This window comes from Amblyraja radiata, unplaced genomic scaffold (assembly GCF_010909765.2).
Source record: "Amblyraja radiata isolate CabotCenter1 unplaced genomic scaffold, sAmbRad1.1.pri scaffold_635_ctg1, whole genome shotgun sequence".
NCBI classification, from domain to species: Eukaryota; Metazoa; Chordata; class Chondrichthyes; order Rajiformes; family Rajidae; genus Amblyraja; species Amblyraja radiata.
The window spans coordinates 43,949-60,913 of NW_022630667.1; the positions used below are offsets into that span (position 1 = coordinate 43,949).

At 44.0% G+C, this 16,965-nt stretch overlaps 1 long non-coding RNA gene across 1 annotated transcript; it reads right to left on the bottom strand.

Annotated features, from left to right (window-relative positions):
* Positions 1-2,312: 2,312 nt before the first annotated feature.
* Positions 2,313-12,877, bottom strand: LOC116970202. The gene is made up of 4 exons (XR_004411056.1): positions 12,690-12,877; positions 7,856-7,864; positions 4,108-4,112; positions 2,313-2,323 (listed from the first exon to the last, which is right to left on the bottom strand). It is a non-coding gene; the product is annotated as an uncharacterized LOC116970202 (long non-coding RNA).
* Positions 12,878-16,965: the final 4,088 nt, after the last annotated feature.

Genomic DNA, 16,965 nt, shown 5'->3' on the forward strand with positions numbered 1-16,965 from the left:
CACTGTGATGTGATGAAACAAAGCCCACAAAGAAGTTTGTTAGTCATTTCATTCTAAAGTTGCAGATCTTGCATCCATCGCTCATCACAGAGTGAAGAAATATAAATAGGATCAAAAATGGCATCACTGAATATCGGTATTAAAATATAAATACTCGAAGCTTCACATACAATACTGTGTAAGCATTCCTCTTTGTTAACTGAATGATTATCTGTGAATTTCAAATATCAACTAAACTATCACTGATTTTTATTGTAGACTATTTCTGACAGATTGAATATTTGTGGCAGCACGATTTTGTTCTGTCATTTACTATATTACAAATTGTTCATTTCTATTGCAAAATAATTGTTAAGTACAGCACCATTTTTCAAATACCAACCAAATGTTTTGCTTTATTTGATTTGCAAATGTCTGATCCAAGAATATTAATAACAAATAATCAAATTATCTGTGTTTTTTGATTTGCTGCGAGGAAGAGTGTTTAACATTGACCTCAATTTGGCTAATTAGACAAAGAGCAGGAGGAAGAAAATCAGGGATAGGTTAATGCCTTAACAAAGGGAATAAGGTTAAGACATTAACCTATCCCTGAAGGTTCTTGACTTTTCCCCACAGTGGAAATCCAGTTTATCTCAGGCTCGTCACTTCTTTCCATTCAATCCAACTTCACGGAGCATGCCATCGGGAATGCTGGAAGTATTGTCATGGATGTCTACTATCCTGGCTATTTCCCTTTTTTCTCTTATACTTACTGGGAGACGAAACAGGACTTAAAAACTTAGATGTTGAGACTTGAGAACAGGTTCTTTCCCACTGTGACTCATGAATCAATCAACCCTTTCATAGACCATTTCCGGAGATATTGTAACATTCTCTTAATTCTTTCATTGGATAGCCCGTTATTGTACTTTAATATTCTTTTGTGCATATGTCAGTTTCTGCATTACAATCATGCATCATTCTACTTTTTTACACATCTTTTTTTCCATTGTTTTTACGATCACTGCGTGCACACAGTTTACTGTGTGAGCTGCGCCTGAACAAGGAATTTCATTGCACCTTAATGCATATGATTAGAGCCAGGATTTTGCCATGAATGCCAAGCCTTCTCATGCCTTTTTTGATGATTTCACCAGGATAATGCCTTTTTCACGATCAAGTGCCTAATCAGCCTTCATTTTGCCGTTTTTCTAAACGTTTGTGCTATTTTCGCTAGTTGTACCGTGATTACAATGATGTTTTCTGTGTTAAAACGTTATTATTAATGTGTTAACATAGTATAACTTACAAGTAATGTTAACACATTAATAATAACGTTTTAACATAGAAAACATCATTGTAATCACGGTACAACGAGAGAAAATAGCACAAACTTTTAGTAAAACGGCACAATGAAGGCTGATTAGGCACTTGATCGTGAAAAATGCATTATCCTGGTGAAATCATCAAAAAAAAGGCATGAGAAGGCTTGGCATTCATGGCAAAATCCTGGCTCTAATCATATGCATTAAGGTGCAATGAAATTCCTTGTTCAGGCGCAGCTCACACAGTAAACTGTGTGCACGCAGTGATCGTAAAAACAATGGAAAAAAAAGATGTGTAAAAAAGTAGAATGATGCATGATTGTAATGCAGAAACTGACATATGCACAAAAGAAACTTCCACCACCGGGGCGTAACCCGGGGCGCCACCGTTGGTCGTTCATTCGTTCGTGCCGCTGCCCGTTGGTTCAGTTTTCTCCAAGATCTATTTAAGAAATAACTGCAGATGCTGGAAAAAATGAAGGTCGAAAAAAACATGCAGGAGAAACTCAGCAGGTAAGGCTCAGTGGAGACAAGAAATTGGCATCATTTCGGGTCGAGACCCTTCATCAGACTGATGTGGGGGGGGGGGCAGGAAAAAGAAAGGAAGAGGCAGAGACAGTAAGACTAGAAGGAAGGCTGGGAAGGGGAAGAGGGAGGATGGAGAAGACAAGGGCTATCTAAAACTAGAGAAGTCAATGTTGATACCGCTGGGGTGTAGACCACCCAAGTGAAATACCCAAGCTTGTCTCCTCAGTTCATTTACAGCTGGCTCCAGTTGAGTTTTCGAGTGATTTGCACAAGGCATTCATTGATGCTGGAATTCCACTGTGGAAATTGGAAAACAAATCTCTCAGAGGAACATATACCAAGCGAGTCATCAATAAAGAAAAATGATGTTGTCAGCAACTGATATTAAACTAAAGATAGACATAAAATGCTGGAGTAACTCAACAGGACAGGCAGTATCTCCAACGAGAAGGAATGCGTGACATTTCGGGTTGAGACTTCTTCAGACTCTCGACCTGAACCGTCACTGACTGTCCGGCAGAGTAGACCTGATGGGCTGAACAACCTAATTCTGCTCCTATAACATGTACATCAACTCTTTGAGATGTCCTGAGACTGTGAAAGATGCCATATGCAAGGAAAAGTTGGATTTCATTGTAAGTTGCAACTTCAAATTCCAATTTCTGATAAGCTCACTGATATAACCATATAACCATATAACAATTACAGCACGGAAACAGGCCATCTCGGCCCTTCTAGTCGTTGCCGAACACTTATTCTCACCTAGTCCCATCTACCTGCACTCAGACCATAACCCTCCATTCCTTTCCCGTCCATATAACTATCCAATTTATTTTTAAATGATAAAATCGAACCTGCCTCCACCACTTCCACTAGAAGCTCATTCCACACAGCTACCACTCTCTGAGTAAAGAAGTTCCCCCTCATGTTACCCCCAAACTTCTGTCCCTTAATTCTCAAGTCATGTCCTCTTGTTTGAATCTTCCCTACTCTCAGTGGGAAAAGCTTATCCACGTCAACTCTGTCTATCCCTCTCATCATTTTAAAGACCTCTATCAAGTCCCCCCTTAACCTTCTGCGCTCCAAAGAATAAAGACCATACTTGCTCAACCTTTCTCTGTAACTTAGTTGCTGAAGCCCAGGCAACATTCTAGTAAATCTCCTCTGTACTCTCTCTATTTTGTTGACATCCTTCCTATAATTATGCGATCAAAATTGTACACCATACTACAGAATTGGTCTCACCAATGCCTTGTACAATTTTAACATTACATCCCAACTTCTATACTCAATGCTCTGATTTATAAAGGCCAGCACACCAAAAGCTTTCTTTACCACCCTATCTACCTCGAATCATCCTATTCCACCTTCAGGGAACTGGTGGTGAAGGAATGTAGAGGGACCTCAAAGTGAAGCCCACTTCAGAACCTTAAATGACAATTTGATTTACTGACTTTACGAAGTAAGAATAGATAATGTGTACTAAATTGAATGAGATAACTATCACACTGAGTTAACTACACATTTATAGGAACATCAATCATAAGAGATTAACAATCTTACTGGAAATGACGTGGAAAGAGTCTGTGATGTTTACAACACATCAGGAGGTTCATGTCTGGATTCAGCGATAAAAATAAAATGTTGACAGTCACGTATTGTAGTTAGTGCTTATTTAGAACGAAAAGTTAAACCAACAACAATTCAACCACAAAATAGAGTAGGTACAAGGCAACATTTATCACGTGAGGTTGGTAGCATCCATCATGGGTGTCATTTAAGAATATCACTTGGATATCACTGTCTAAAATAAAGCAAATTATTTTATTTTTTTCTTACATCAAGCTGTACCTCTTTTTATTCCTTTCATTTGGTTTGGTAAAGCCACACCAAGAAAAGTTGTCTGCTGAGGATAAAAAGTTAGACATAAAAAGACCCAAGTGCTGGAGTAACTTGGTGCGTCAGGCAGCATCTCTAGAGAACATGGAGAGCTGACCATTTAGGTCGGGACCTTCAGACTGATTCGCATATTCATGTTCTCCAGAGATGCTGCCTGACTTGCTGAGTTACTGTAGATTAGTATGTCTTTACTATATATATATCACCACACAGGTTATGCTACACATTCCTTACGTAATCCAGTCCATATATTCATCGCTACCCTGGGCCGGCCCTATAAGCCGGTGTGTGTGCCTCTCTCTCTTTTAGAATTGATGCGGACCACAGGGATGATAGCACGTTGTGTTCTCTCCGTTTGTACTGCAATAAAGACTTTTTCTACACGTGAGTCTGATCATTTCAACATGGTGTCAGAACTGGGACCCGCCCCACGCCTCCAATTGAAAACAAGTGGTGGAACGATCCCACAGAGCAGGATCAGACGTATGCCTAGACCTGCTCAACCTGCTCAACATCTCCAACGACCCAATATTGGGTTCACCCGCCCAGCGACTAATGTCAAGGCAAACTGAGCCAACTGTGGCGAAACAGGCACTAGTACCACAAGTGATCCCACCATCCGAAATCCAGTCCAGGCTACAACAAATGCATGATGTTCAAAAAGGATGGTATGACAAGAAGAGCAGACCACTTCCACCACTTAATTACGCTAGCTTAATTACACATACTATATGTACTTTATGTAGTATATATAGTATTTTGCATGTGATTATCACATCTGTTTTATTGGGAGTTAATTCTTTAAGAGGAAGGATGTATATTAGTATGTCTTTATCATATACTAGACCAAGTGCAGACCCGTTGGGTCTGTTCCCCCAACGTGCGGTTGTGGGGGGGTGGGGGAGGCGGCATGCAGCGTCACACACACTAACAACCCCCCCCCCCCGCACTCACACTAATTATCCCCACTTGATATTATATTAATATTATTAATTTGCTCCTTTTACCCCATAACCACCCTATCTACTGACGCATAGCCCCCAACTTGCAGTCACATCTAGAGTGGTGGGGGGGGGGGGTAGAGAGTGAGGGCCGAGAGAGAAGGGGCAGAGACAGAAAGAGAGACAGAAACACAGAGAGAGGGGCAAGAGGGATGGGGGGTGGAGAAGAGGAGAAGAGGGAGGGTGGGTGAGGGGGTAAAGGTGGGGGAGGAGGGGAGGAGAGAGAAGGGTGAGAGTGAGGGGGAGAGAGAGGGGGTGCTGAGAGGGGGGTGAGGGGGAGAAGTGGGGAGCAGCGAGGGGGAGGGAGGGTGGAGGGGAGAGGGCAGGGGGTGTGGAGCGGAGGGGGTTTAGGGGAGAGAGGGAGGGTGCGGGAGGGGATGGAGGGGAGAGAGAGAGGAGGAGAGAGGGGGCAGGGGGGGAGAGGGGGGGAGAAAGGGTGTGCTGAGAGGTGGGTGAGGTGAGGGAAGGGGGAGGGGGAGAGGGGAAACATTAATTTATCTCTGATTTTTCATCGATGGGAAGAATACTCTGGTCCAGGAAGGCAGACGTGGGCTCTGATCGAGGTGGCCAAAAATGACGGCCGTAGGTGACGGTGTTCTCTCGAAAATCGCAGCACAGTGGGCCAAAAGCGGCCAAGATCAGACTTTTATCACACATATTATGCATGCTTCACAATCCTTATGTACTCCAGTCCAGATCTTCATCCCTACCCTGGGCCGGCCCTATAAGCCGGTGTCTCTCTCTCTATTTTAGATTTGATGCTGACCACGGGCATGAAAGCACGTTGTGCTCCCTCCGTTTGTACTGCAACAAAGTCTATGAGTTCTATCCTCTGTGCGTGAATCTGATCATTTCAACAGTTACTCCAGTACTTTGTGTCTTTGTAAAGTGGCATCTGGTGTTCCTTGTGCCTGCAGACATAAACCATAAAGTAGACCACACTGGGAGTTTCCATCTCTCCATGAGAAGCAATGTTAGGGCATGTGTTTAGTTCAGTTTATTACAGTTGTTTGCACTGAGGTCCAGTGAAAATATTTGTTGTTGTGCGCTATCCAGTGTGAAATGATATACATGATTACAAGCAAGCCATCCACTGTGTCCAGGTACAGGAGAAAGTGTATAATGTTTAGTGCCAGATAAAGTCCAGTAAAGTCTGAAAAAGGGTATCGACCTGAAACGTCATCCATTCATTCTCTCCAGAGATGCTGTCTGTCCCGCTGAGCAACTAATTTCTCGAGCAAACACTCTCCCTACCTCTACTCCGGATCTCTGCAACTCATTCCTCCACTTTTTCGCTGACAAAATCAGCACCATCTATCAATCTTTATCCCCTGTACCCGACTCCCCAGCATCTACTCCACCACCTACCAAGGCCCCTCCTTTCAACATCTCCACTGACCTCCTTACCCCTCCTCCACACTGCTTCCTCTCCCAGTTTGACCTGGTCACCCCTATTGAAATCTCCAAACTCATCAGCTCTTCCAAACCCACTACCTGCTCCCTCGACCCTCTCCCCACTATCCTGTTGAACTACTGCCTCCCCGTTCTCTGCCCCTACCTCACTAATCTCTTCATCTCCTCATTGTCCCAAGGAATTGTCCCCTCCGCTTTCAAAACTGCTGCTGTTACACCAATCTTAAAGAAACCTGGTCTTGATCCCTCCTCTCTCATTAACTACCGCCCAATCTCAAACCTCCCCTTTCTTTCAAAAACTCTGGAGCGTATCGTTGCGTCGCAACTTCATTCCCACCTCCTTGCGTATAACCTACTTGAACCCCTCCAATCTGGCTTTCGCCCCCTCCATAGCACAGAAACTGCTCTGCACAAAGTCCTCAACGACCTCCTCACCTCTGCTGACACTAGTTCCCTCAACATCCTCATCCGCCTCGACCAGAGCGCAGCCTTCGATACAGTGAACCATAACATCCTGCTCACCAGACTCAAAGACCTCGGCATTGAAGGCTCTGCACTCAGCTGGCTCCGTTCCTACCTTTCCAACAGATCCCACTTCATCTCTCTACACAATCACACCTCTGCTACAGCCACAGTCACTCAAGGCGTTCCCCAAGGCTCCGTACTCGGCCCCCTCCTCTTCATCATCTACATCCTCCCCCTTGGTCAGATACTCCGCCACTTCAACGTGGACTTCCACTGTTACGCTGATGAAACCCAGATCTACCTCAGCACCAAATCCCCCCACACCCCCCCCCCCCCCCTCTCCCATATCAACTCCTGTTTGTCAGCTATAAAAACCTGGATGCAACATAATTTCCTCAAACTCAACAGCGATAAGACAGAATTCCTCCGCATAGGCTCCAAAGCCACACTCAGCAAAATCAATGACCCCACTCTCACCATCGACGGCACCACTGTCTCCCCATCTCCCCAGGCCCGCAACCTTGGCGTGATCTTTGATTCCACCCTCTCCCTTGAGCCTCACCTCCGCCATGTCATTAAAACCTCCTTCTTTCATCTCCGCAACATCGCCAAACTCAGACCCTCTCTCACACCGCCCGCTGCTGAAAGACTCATCCATGCCTTCATCTCTTCCCGACTGGACTACTGCAACTCACTTCTCCTTGGCATCAGCTCCACCTACATCAACCGACTCCAACTGGTCCAGAACGCAGCCGCCCGACTCATCACCCACACCAAATCCTGGTATCACATCACTCCAGTCCTCAAACAACTTCACTGGCTTCCCATCTCCCACCGGATCACCTACAAAATCCTGATTCTCACCTACAAAGCCCTCCACCATCTGCCCACCCCCCCCCCCCATATCTCACTGACCTCCTCTCCCCATACCAACCCTCACGGTCCCTCAGCCGGTCTCCTCTCCATCCACAAGTCCAACCTCCGCAGTTTTGGGGACTGAGCCTTCTCCAGGGCAGCTCCCAGGATCTGGAACTCCCTCCCCCAACTGATCCGCAATTCCGTGTCCCTCAACATCTTCCAGTCCCGCCTCAAGACCCATCTCTTCACCTCTGCCTATCCTTAGCCCCGCATCCCCGTCCCTTTTCATCTGTGCATTAATTGCCTCATACTGTATTTTGTATTGAATTCTGTCTTTACTTTGTGTACTAGTCATGTCTCTACTATTTATTTCATTCCCCTTACATGTTTTTCCTCTACCTGCTAAATTGTTGTGTCCTTGAGACTCTTGAAAGGCGCCCATAAATAAAATGTATTATTATTATTATTATTAACTCCAGCTTTTATAGTACCATTCTTTCATTGGCGATAGGATGGTTTAGTTGCCTGATACCAGCTGGGATGAAACTTGTTTTCTTGAACTATGTTAGTATTTAGGGTGGCAGTACTTAAATCCCTGGTGTACACAATGAGGATTCTCAATGCCCAATCTCATGACCAAAACACCTTCTTATACAAGTGAAGGAGATACAAAAGCTGTTTATTTACCTCCTCCCTGGTGTGGTTCTGACCCATCCCCATCCATGTGAAGCAGTGTATTGAGTTTGATTAATTATTCATTCCCCTTCATAGAATAAATGTTGATTAAGTTATTATTTTGCTGGGCTTCTCCAGTAAGACACACATGTGAACCTCTAGTCTCTTAATGCCCCTGTCCCACTTAGGAAACCTGAACGGAAACCTCTGGAGACTTTGCGCACCACCCAAGGTTTCCGTACGGTTCCCTGATGTTTTTATCAGTCTCCCTACCTGCTTCCACTACCTGCAACCACCTGCAACCTCCAGGAACTGCCCGGGAACTGCACGGAAACCTTGGGTGTAGCGCAAAGTCTCCAGAAGTTTCCCTTTAGGTTACCTAAGTGGGACAGGGGCATTACTGCTTTACCTTTCTGATTCATTTCTGCTCAGAGACCTTTTCCCTCCGCTTACAAACATTTCCCAATGACGTTCAATGCCAGTATGAGGAACCACAGCCCATTTTTTGATTTGGCACTTTACCAGAGTTCTAGAGTTAATGCAGAATTCAATGTCACAATTTAAACCTTGTCCTCTTTTTTTTTTACCAAGGTTATCACTTATTATTATTTAGCTTTTGTCATTTGGATTTCATCTCGACCCATCCATTATTCCTTATCCTTTTATCATTCATGTATGCAACCCTTTTTGTCGTTTATTCACTGTTGCCTTCCATCATGTTATAAACTAACATTTATTTTGATCTTGCCCCAACTAACCTCTACTTCTTTATAATCTCTGACTTTATCTACAACCTCAATTGTTAACGTTAATTTTTGCATTCCACAAATACTTCCTCACATATCTTATGCTTCCCACAATTGATCCTTTTCATTCATTTCCCTCAGCAGTTTAGTTTTATGTTGGTTAACATCAGCATTCAAGGTCACAGTTGAAGCCACAGGTAATTCCGAATGTATTACTAAGCATGCAATGTAGTAATACATCCACATACAAGTCATAGAGTCAAACAAGACCTTCAACCCAACTTGTCCATGCCAAACAAGATGTTCCATCTAAGTTAATTCCATTTGCTTGCATTTGGTCCTTATCCCTCTAAACCTTTCATATCTATGTACCTGTCAAAATAAGCACATTACCAAATCAGAATTCAACATGGCTACATTAGTATATCATGTGCATAGATCATATGCTAGAATCAAATTTCCATCGCACTAAATCTTGTCCTTGATTACAACTTTCCACCAAATTCAATGTGCAATAAACAAATGGATATTCTCAAGCTTCCAAGTTGTTAAATGACTGCATTAAAGCAACCATAGATCAACCTAGGTCTGTGGAAAGCAGGAATACATGAGCACGTCGTAAAGTCATAGAGTTATACAGTACGGAAACAGGCCATTCGGCCCAACTTATCCATGCCGACCAAGACGTCCATCTAAGCTAGTCCCATTTGCCCCTGTGTAGGCCATTTCTCTCTCGATCTTTCCTATCCATATACCAGTCCAAACTGTTGAAGTACCTGATTCATCAAACACTTCTGGCAGCTCGTGACTCTACTTTTCTTTGCTAGATCGACATTTGACATTAGCACTGTAACATTAGTGATACCCATGACTTTAATGGATTAGTCATTATCCACTATCTCAGGAATGTCTCCTTTATATATTATCCATTAAGACATATAAAACAACTACTTTGATCTAATAATCCACAATGTATTTTCAATATTCAGCATTAGCCATGTTGATGCTTAGCAGAACATGAGTGCCAGTTCAATAACACTTTGTTCATCATTTTGGGCAGTCCTGTGTTGTAGGCCCCTGATACTTGGCAGGAAAAGTTCAACTTCATGTCATCTGTCCAGGTTAGATTGAAGGTAATGTCCCAGAGGTGCACGAACAGTTTGCTAATCTACTGCGCCAAACAGTTTGCGCTATCCATCACAGTTTGCATATTTATCATTCGTTTTAATTTACCCAACACATTTAACATTTAGCTTTGCAAAACTTTAACTGAAAGGCCATCCCTTCTCATCAGCGCTGTGGTCAATTAGAACATGTGGACATTAAATATATTGTTCTTATTATTTGCTAAGTGCCTGCAGATGATTCATCATCTCAACCAACAATTAGTGTCCATGAATGAAATTAATCTCATTTGTTTTGCTGAAAGCCATGTGTGTGGTTGTTTTTCTGATCTCTGTAAATTCACTGCCTCAATGCTCAACAGAATGAAGACTAATTTAAATTTCTTACAAAATGTGTCGCCAATCTCCAAAGCACCAGGCTCTTTCTCATCGCTGCTTTCACTGTTTATCCAATTGTACAGATGATCTCAAATGGTACATATTTTTAAATTATAGCAGTAATCTGGTATTGTACAATATTCCAACATACATTTTATTAATCAAATGACAAGATTAGTAAACTTATATTTGCTGCAATGTGCTCTTTATACCTCTTTCCAAATTCCACAGTGGCAGAATAGTAGAGTTGCTGCCTTACAGTACAAGAGAACCAGGTTCCATCCTGACTACGGGACTACGGGTGCTACATGTATGGAGTTTGTACGTTCTACCAGTGACTGTGTGGGTTTTCTCTAGATGCTCTGGTTTCCTCCCACACTCTAAAGATGTGCAGTTTTGTAGGTTAATTGGCTTCAGTTTAAAAAAAAAAGAATTGTCCTTAGTGTGTAGGATAGTGCTAGTGTACGGGGAGATCACTGGTCAGCACAGACTCAGTGGGCTGAAGGGCCTGTTTCAGTGCTGTTTGTTTACAGTCTAAAGTCTGAAGAGTTTGAATCATTTACAAAAGCAATTATTTTAAACATTTTACGGATAAATTAAACAATATTAAGCTTACCCCTTGAGTTGATGTGTTGTGGAAATATCCTTACATATGGACCATAAGAGGTCCTTAAGGGTAACAAATGCCTCTGAAACTTTGCCAAGACATATGGATGGCACTTTCACATGGCACGATCCTCCCACTGAGAAGGTGATTGCTAAAGGTGCCGTGGAGCATCCAGTAGGAAACCATTGAATACAGGTATATAAGAACTTGACACCTTAGCAAGCACTAATGAGCAGTTTCACCTTTAGCAGGCATAGCTCTTAGCATGCTAAGATACTTTGTGCAGGAAACGTTGCCTAAACCTAAAGACTCAGGAATAAAAGTTGTTATATTTGCCTGAAAAAGGATGGGCTGTACTGAACGTATAACATAGAGCATAGAACAGTGCAGCACAGGAAGAGGCCCTTCAGCCCTTACAATGTCCATGCCAAACATGGTTTAGAAACATAGCAGCTGCTGGTTAGTACACAAGAGGACATTAGTGGTGGAGTAACTCAGCAGGTCAGGCGGAACGTGGATCTGTAACATTTCAGTCTGGTCTCGATCTGAAACGTTACCTATCCATTTTCTCCAGAGACGCTGCCTGGCCCGCTGAGTTCCTCCAGCACTTTGTGTCCTTCCATGCCAAACATGATGCCAAGTTAAATTAATCTCCTCTGCCTGCACGTGATCCACATCCCCCCATTCCCTGCATACCCATTTGCCTATCTTAGAGCATCATGATGCCACTATCGCATCTGCCTCCTACATTTGTTCAAAACGACTAAAAATGAAACACTAAGTTTGATTCCTCCAGCAGGATAATCAATCTGTATAAAATGCTATTGCATTCATCTTAGCTTGATGTAGGTTCACACGTTTACAAGAGTAGAATTAGGCCATTCGGTCCATCGCATCTACTCCGCCATTCATTCATGGCTGATCTCTGCCTCCTAATCCCATTTTCCTACCTTCCCCCAGAACCCGTTCTAATCAAGAATTTGTCTATCTTAAAAATATCCACTGACTTGGACTCCACAGCACTCTGTGGCAATGAGTTACACAGATTAACTACCCCCTGACTAAAGACATTCCTCCTCACCTCCTTTCTAAAAGAGCGCCCTTTAATTCTGAGGCCATGACCTTTGGTCCTAGACTCTCCCACCATTGGAAACAACCTTCCCACATCCACTTTATCTATGCCTTTCAATGTCCAGTAAGTTTCAATGAGGTCCCCCCCTTCAACCTTCTAAACTACAGTGAGTACAGTCCCAGTGCTTATCATATGCTAACCCACTCATTCCTCCAATCATTCTTGTGAGTGCTGGTGAAAGCAAAATATCATATTTTATTTGCATTATGAGCACTATAGAGTTTGTGCCTGACTGTTCAGTAGCAGATTATGTGGGTGAAACATATATTGCATATCTTCTGCACATTTATTTGTTAAAACATCCTGATTTGCAAACCTGTGGCGATCACTTGAATACAGAAGTCATTTTAATCACTAAATGAAAAACTCCCCAAAATGACACTGACCAATGCATCAATCTCAATGGGACATTAAATGTAGCAATACCACTTTGATGCTGCTCTATTAAAACCAACAATTTAACTAGGATTCCGTATGCTCACAAAAAATATAAATGTGTGTACGTTTGCATTTCACACCAACTATTATGCAGATGTTTGCTTGTCTATTAACTAACTGTTGGCAGAGGTGAATTGTGCAGCGATTCTTGCAGCCGACCCAGTGCTAGACCGAAGATAATTCAGAGGAGTAAAAAACACAGTGGGGCATCCATCTTGTTCAAACTGGAAGAGAAAACTTTATTGACACACATGCGCACCACATCAATTACAGTACCTCTCCTTGGCTGTTATCATTGTCAGTTATTCACTACCTGCGTCAAGTTTGTCTGAGTAACAATACAACATTAAGATTAACTTCTTTACAATTGAGAGCATAGTTTTCATATATGTCAACACCCCCACTTGCTCTCGCATTGTTATCTTAACTCAAAATAAAACATCCTAAGGTTTTCTACCTTACATCATGTAGACTTTTACATACATGGTTACTCTCCAATCATAAACTTGCAAACTCCATCAACTTAAATTTTGTTGCAGGTTTTGTCATCAAATCTGCTACCATCTGGTCTGTTGGGCAATACTCCAAACTTATTTTGCCATGATACACAGTGGTCCTCACAAAGTGATATTTTATGTCCACATGCTTACACCTCTGTCTACATACAGGATTCTTTGCTAACGAAATTGTACCCTGGTTATCCTCATAAACCTTGGGTGTTGGGTACTGATGTCCATCAATACCTTCTAGTAGTTGTACTAGGTACATACACTCTTGTAGTGTTGCGGCTAACGCCATATACTCAGCCTCACAAGTTGACAGTGCAACGGTGGGCTGCTTTTTGGTTTTCCATGAAATCAAAGGACCATTTTTGTTTAGGCTTACACAATAACCGGTTGTACTACGTCTGTCGGTTACATCTGCATCACCGTACGCTTGTAACGCCAGTTTCTCGTCGTCACATTTCTTGTAACACAACTCTTTCTCAATTGTGCCTCTCAGATATCTCAGTACATGTTTTACAGTAGCCCATTGCTCTTCCGTCGGCTCAGTAAAGTACTGTGACAGTTTACTTACTACAAAACTGAGATCGGGTCTTGTGCAAGTAGTCAAATAGATTAGGCTACCTACTACCTCTCCGTATTTTCTGACATCAGTCATCATTTCTGCATCATCAGTGTAGTTCAATTTTCGTTCACAAGGTGTCGCCCTCGGTTTACAATCTTGCATATCAAACCTTTCAAGTATTTTCTCCACATATTTGTTCTGTGACATTCTCACACAGTTATCACTCTGGTCAAAATCAATGCCAAGAAAATGTTTCAGTTTGCCCATGTCTTTCATCTTGAATTTGGCTGTGAGCATCTCCTTCACAGCTTTCAATGCCTTTTCATCACTGGCAGCAATAATTAAGTCATCGACCCATATTATCATGATCACTTTCTCATTTTCTGTTTCCCTTGTGTAAACACAATGATCAGCTGGGTTTTGAACAAAGTCGTTTTCAGTCAGATACTCGTGTAGCATTTTGTTCCAATTTCTACCCGACTGTTTTAACCCATAAAGTGACTTTTCTAGCTTATACACCAACTTTTCATTTGCGCTGGATTTTACATCATAACCTTCTGGCTGTTCCATGTAAATCTCGCAATCTATTGGTGCATGTAGGTAGGCAGTTTTGACATCCATCTGATGTAAAATCAGGTTTTCCTGTGCTGCTTTTTGCATCATCACTCTGATACTGGTCAGGTTAGCAGTAGGAGAAAATGTCTCCTCATAGTCTACACCCAATTTTTGACTGTATCCTTTGGCTACATACCGTGCCTTGTATTTATCAGATCCATCCTCATTGTTCATGATTGCATATACCCATCTACCCCCCACTGCTTTCTTACCCTCAGGCAAGTTGGTTAGGGTAAATGTGTCATTTTCTCTCAGCGACTGCATTTCCTCATGCATTGCGTTAACCCATTCCTTTGAGTTAGTTGAGGTTACAGCTTCCCTGAATGTTAGGGGGATGTTACACATCAATCTGTAGCAATAATCTATGTTAATCATTACATGATCATCACTCGCCTTGCCAGTTACATATTCACTTAAGTAACCTGGTTTCTTCCTCAATCTAGAAGGGTAACGTGCAGGCTCATGCTTGGTTTCACCTGTCTGTGCTTGGCTATTCACCTCAGGCCTAGTTACTGGATCTTGGCCCTGAGTATGTCCTGGACTCTCATCAGTATTTTTTCTCATCCTACTGGCCCTATTCTGCACCTCAAAGTCATCGTCACCGGGGGTCATGTCAGTCTGTGTCTGCCGCTCTATAATTGTTTTGGTCACATATTTCACCAGTCTGTGCTTCTTTACTTTCCCATTGTCAGGATAGTAAATCATGTAAGCTGGGCTATTCTTGTCGTACCCGACAAAGATTCCCTTCTCACACTTTGAGTCCAGTTTTCTCTAGTTCTGTTTATAGGCATAACACTCTGACCCAAACTTTTGCATCCTAGACAGGTTGGGCCGTTTTCTTGTCAGCATCAAGGAATGGGGCTGTCCCACTTAGGAGACTGGAACGGAAACCTCTGGAGACTTTGGGCCCCACCCAAGGTTTCCGTGCGGTTCCCGGAGGTTGTTGTCAGTCTCCCTAATAGTCGAAAGTGGTTTCCGCTTCTTCTATGTTCCGGCGATTATTTCAAAAACTACAAAACCGACCGCGACTAAAAATAGGTTGCCGTTTTAAAAATCGGTAATTTTTTAGTTGAAGCCGGTTGCGATGCTAGTTGCCGGAGGTTGCCGGTGGTTGTCGGAGGTTGCCGGAGGTTGCCGGAGGTTCAACCGGGAACCTCCGGGAACCGCACGGAAACCTTGGTAAGACCTCCCTGGTGAGAAAAGGGTTAAATATTAACATAAGCATGTGAAATTGGTCACACCTGGCCATGCTCAATCATAATTGCAGAGTTTGGAAAAGCCTCCCAGGTTTGTGTTTAAATCATTTAGAACCATGAGAGCAGGGAATCAAATAGTTAGGTGGATTTTACTAAAAGTCCATCTACTGATGTTAGCAGTAGCCCTTGTGCTTCATCAGCCTTTCAAGAAAGGCAGAAGGAAAAGCACAAGGGTGAAGAGGAAGCAGAAGAAGAGGTGTCAGTGGGTGAAGCCCTTCTTGCAAAGAAGGTTAAGGCTTGGCCAATACGATAACTTAATGAAAGTGCTGCAAGAGGAGGATTTGGCAGCATTTAAAAACTTTCTCCGAATCACACCTGAGCTATTTAATGAGCTGAAGGAAACTGTGGGTCCCCTGCTGAAAAAAACGAGACCTATATGAGGAAGCCACTGGAACCAGGACTGCGCCTAGCCATCACACTCCGCTATTTGGCATCAGGGGACTCTTACAAGAGCCTCAGCTACAACTTTCTTGTAGCCCACAACACCATCTGTAAAATTGTCCGAGAGACCTGTGAGGCAATCATTGATGTATATACAATACAATACAATACAATACCTTTTATTTGTCATTTGAACCTCACATGAGGTTCAAACGAAATTTGGTTTCTGCAGCCATACAAGAAAAGAACCAAGACACACACCAACACAATTCACACAAACATCCATCACAGTGAGTCTCCTCCTCACTGTGATGGAAGGCAAAGTCTTATCTCTCCCCTGCTCTCCATTCCTCTCCCGAAGTCGAGGTCAAAGGCACCGGCGGGCGCTAGCAAGTCCGCGGCCACTCAAAGCCACGCCGGGCGATTTAAGGCCCTGCCCCGGGTCTTGATGTTGGAGCCCCCGGCGGGCGCTAGCAAGTCCGCGGCAATTTAAAGCCGCGCCGGGCGTTGTAAGGCCCCGCTCCAGGTCACTCTGAAGCCCGCAATTCGAGCGGGAGTAGTCGCTGTTGCCAGTGCCCCGCAAAGTGGTCTCCTAGCAGGGACCCGCGGGCTCCCGGTGTCACCATCCACTGGAGTCGGGTCGCAGCAGCGCGCCGCCGCAGCTCTCCACGCTCCGAAGCTGGCCAGCTCCACGGAGGTAGGTCCGCAGCTCCACAGCCCCACAGCCCCACAGCCCCACAGCTCCACAGCCCCACAGCCCCACAGCCCCACAGCTCCCACAGCCCCACAGCTCCACGGCTCCACAGCCCCACAGCCCCACAGCTCCACAGCTCCACAGCCCCACAGCCCCACAGCCCCACAGCTCCACAGCTCCACAGTCCCACAGCCCCACAGCCCCACAGCCCCGCAGCTCCACAGCCCCACAGCCCCACAGCCCCAGAGCTCCACAGCCCCGCAGCTCCACAGCCCCACAGCCCCACAGCCCCACAGCCCCACAGCCCCACAGCCCCACAGCCCCACAGCTCCACAGCTCCACAGCTCCACAGCTCCACAGCTCCACAGCTCCACAGCCCC